Source organism: Neomonachus schauinslandi, chromosome 7 (assembly GCF_002201575.2).
Source record: "Neomonachus schauinslandi chromosome 7, ASM220157v2, whole genome shotgun sequence".
Lineage (NCBI taxonomy): Eukaryota > Metazoa > Chordata > Mammalia > Carnivora > Phocidae > Neomonachus > Neomonachus schauinslandi.
Genome location: NC_058409.1, coordinates 52,209,767 through 52,213,966, shown reverse-complemented (window position 1 = coordinate 52,213,966; position 4,200 = coordinate 52,209,767).

Here is a 4,200-nt window from a genome sequence, read left to right as displayed (position 1 = left end):
CCCCCCGCCCGGCCCCCGGGGGGGGGCCCAGGCCACAACTCCCCCCCCCCCCCCCCCCCCCCGTATTCAGGTCAAGCACTAACCTCACCTTTAAGTTGTCATCACCAAGGAACTGTGAGGGCAAGTCACCAAGTTTGGGTCTTGTTTTCTTCAAAAGTAACTAGGGGTACAGAGAATAAAAATAAAATGCTGAGGCACTCTGTGTTGTTTTCCTGTGTAAGAAATTTAATATTTCTTTGCCTTTCTTCTCTTTCCCTCGCTCGCCCTCCCCTCCCCCAATACTTAGCAGGGCTCCAGCAAACCATCCCCCACACTTCTTTAGAATTATCTGGGAAGGGATCCTTCATTTTAGGGAGTTGGTGGGTGCGAGTTGTTATTGTAACTCTATTCTGTAACTAAAGCTCTGGCATGTAATAAATCTCTCCCCTAAGACTTTTGGATCTTTAATTTGAAAAATCGGATTCCTTTTGTGGAAACAGTTGACAGGAACGTAAAAGGATTAGTTGCATTCCACATAGGATAATTTTTACTGGCAACATTTTGCAACGATTTGGTCCCTTTCAGACCTTAAACAATGTCCAGAAAAATGATCTAACGAGACTTGTATTGTTTTCCTTTGTCTGTGAATCCGTTTGCTGCTTGTGCCAACGTCTCGATACGGTTTTGACAGGCTTTTGCTCCCGAGCAGTGCACCGAATTAATTTTTGATCGCTCTTTCTACTTGGTTTGTTACCTCCTTCGGCCAGGGGCGCGGCAGTGTTTTCCCAACGTCAGTCCCTGAAATGAAGCCGGAGCCCGTGGTTTGTCTCTCGGCGCCGTGTCTGGGAGGGGGCGCGGGGACCCATTGATCGTGGAGGGCCGCGCGACCGATGCGCCACGGCCAGGCCCGCGGACGGCCACAGCTCAGGCACCCGGACGTAGCCGGAGTCGGCGAGGCAGCGCGCCCTCGCCAAACCTTCACCGTCTAACAGTTCTGGGGCCCTCTGTCCATTGGGATGCGATGCTGAACGCGAGAGGACGAGAAGGGAGGGAATTTTTCTTCTTCTTCCTCCCTAGCCTCTCCTCACCACCCCCCCGCCCCCAAAGCCCCAGACAAAAACCAAGAGAGGCCTGCCTTCCCCGAGCAGACGGCCTCTGTGCTCTGCGCGCGGGCCCTGGGTGACAGCGCTCCCCGCCCCCCCCCCCCCCCCCCCCCCCGCGGCCCTCTCCACTGTTTATTTTGTTGTCAGCGGACTTATCAAGATGTTAGTTTGCTGGAGGTTCTGACCTGCCCGGGCGCTTTGGCTGCTCGGCCCGGGCCTTCCCCTCTGTTTTTACACCTGCACAAACTCCACCGCACTCCCCTGTCTGATTTATAGCCCAATTAAAGGTTCAGTGTTCTTGAAGCCACCCGCACTGCTCCCTTCTCGGCCTCCCGCGGTCCGCGCGAGCGCAGGAATGCGCGGGGCCGGGGTCGGCCCGCGCCTGACACCCTGGCGCGCGCGGCCGCGGAGCGCGCCCAGGATCCTGAGGGGCGGCGGCGCGGGTGAGGGGCCTGCTCGCGAGAACCGTCCGGAAACCTCGCACGCACACCACCCCGCAGCCGCGCGCAGGGGAAAGTTATTTCCTTCTTGGGGTTTCGGCTTCATTGGGATGAGGCGTTTCTCAGACAACACGCAAGGCCGGTGACGGGAGGGCGCGGGAGCGGCCACGTGGCGCGGCCGGACGCGGAGGCCCCGCGCGGAGCTTTAGGGCGCTAGCGTCTCGGGCCCCGCCACTGCGCTGCGCAGGCCGCGCCTCCGCGCGATTTTCCCGGCGACGAAGGGGTGGCTGCGGGGCCCGGCGGGGCGGAGAGGCGCCGGCCTCGGACGGGAGGCCGTGCACTGCTCGTCCGCAGCCCTTCCTCCCGGTCTCGCGCGGCGAAAGCTAGGAGGGCGCGGCGCGAAGGCGCTCGCAAGAGAAGCCGTGGTGCCCGCTGCCGGGCTCCGGCTGTGTGTGTGTTGGGGGGGGCGGGAAGCGCAGGGTCAGTGACCGCCCTGCCCGCGGATGCGGCTAGAGCCGAGCCTCCGCACGGGCGGGCGGGCTCCGGCTCCAACCTCCTTTTTTGCGCCCTTTTCTTTCCAGAGAGAATAAGTGGCAACCCAGCCGAGATTGGCAGCACTGAGCATCTTCCTAACCCAACTCTGTCTTCCTCCCATTTATCAATCCACCTTTCTAATTAGACTAATTAGGAGCGCTCTGAAGTGTCGCTAGGCCCAGGGACTGAAACGCTTAGAGGTTGTGAAAAGAGCCCTGAATGGCCACGCTGGGGGCCGAGCGGGAGCCTTTGCGACCCATTCAGCACAGAGTAACAGTGGCTACATTTATCCCTGGCCATTGAAAAGAGGCTCGATTAAAACGTTTGGGAACTAATGCCACCCTGTATCCCTTCTCTAATTAGAGAAGCCCGGGGTGGTGGCGAGAACGCCGGGGACCCCGCGGACTCAAGCCCTGTGCGCCACTGCTCTCCGCCCTTTCAGCGCAGCCCATTTCCTTGCCGGAGACAAAAGTCCACCACCTCCCCACCTGTTGCCCGGCCCTGCTTTCCCAGCCGGCCCTAGTCCGTTCGCCCGCGTCCCAGGCTGAAGGCTCAGCCCACTGCGTTAGAATGCGCAGCACAGCAGCGAGGTTGGGGGCAGCCAAGTGGAAAGAGGCTCCTAGTTCCCTCTTCCCGGCTTGGAAAGCACCCCTTTGCTTTCGGTAGGCTCCATGTTTTTCTCTCCATCTGTCTTCCTCCTTATTTCTCACACTGTCTGTGAATAGCTTGGTCTTACCTCTCCCCACCCTATTTTTAAACATGGTATTTCCAAGACGAGCATCTGGGAATGGGAGTCTCAGCATGCCCCCCCCCCCCCCTCCATTATCTTGGTTGCACACTCTGCTGTAGGAGTTCTTCACTTGCATAATTTGTACTTTCTGTCACCAGTCTTTTTAAAAAGAAATATATATTGAGCATCTACTATGTGCCTAGAGAGATTCTTACCATACTTTTCAGCCTTCTTTTTTCCCTCTTAGCCCATTCCCAAATACGCTTTAAGAAGTTAAACCTGACTTGGTTCAATTCCTTAAGCAAGCTGTTGATTCTATCCCCATGGTTTATATGGAGATTTAAAAATATTTTTCATGGATTGGTTAGGAATGACCCAAAACACAAGAGATCAGGGATACAAGAGATAGAAATGAGAAATAGAAGATATAGTGCAAATGCAGATTATATGTATGTGTGTGAGGTTGTTTGTTCATTTTGTTGATGAGAGGGTAAAAAAAAATGTGATGCTTTAACAAAAATTTGAGACACATTTTACCCTAGAATGAAGGTGACCAAGAGGGTTAGATTTCCTCTTTCCCTTCCTCCCTCTTTCTTTCTTCCTTCCTTCCTTCCTTTCTTTCCTTCTTTCTCTTTCTTTTTCTCTAATCCTCCTTTTTGGAAAAGAGCCAAATGTACAAAAAAATATCATCAGGTCACTGTTCTTGATCTTGTTAATTTAGAAAATGGAACCTCAGCTAAAGATGGTATTAACTAAATGCCAATCCACAGCATGCAAAATTCCTTGGATCCAAACTTCAAAAAAAGGAATGAAAGATGTCATGTGAGTGAAAGGAATTGTGGAATTTTTAAAAGCCTAAGTGAATCTTAATAGAGTTTTATTGCTTCCACAGCCTGCCTCACTATATTTTAATTTAACAGTTACAATATGCATGACTTTGCAACATAAATCTCATTAGTTAAGAAGCTGGGAGGGACAGAGAAGAATAAGAGATGAGAAAAGTGGTTCACTTGCATTGAAAATTATAATTTGCAAAATTTAAAAATTCTTGGAACCTTTGAAGTGAAAAACCAAAATCTATTCTGTGATTTTATCATCAAACCTCTTATTTTTTTTCATTTCCATTGCTAATTAAAATTTTATTTAAAGAATAACACAGTAAAGTATTCAACTCCTAAGCATTCCACTTGGTGAATTTTGTGTGTGTGTGCACACACAAGATCAAGTTATGGAACACTTTTGCCATCCGAGAAAACTCCTCCATGCTTGTTTCCAATCAATACTACTCTACCCCCAACCACTATTCTCATTTCTGTCACCATAGATTAATTTTACATGTTTTTGAACTTCATATCAATGAAATCATACAGTGTACATGCAGTCTTTTGTCTTCTTTTACTGATCAGTATGTTTT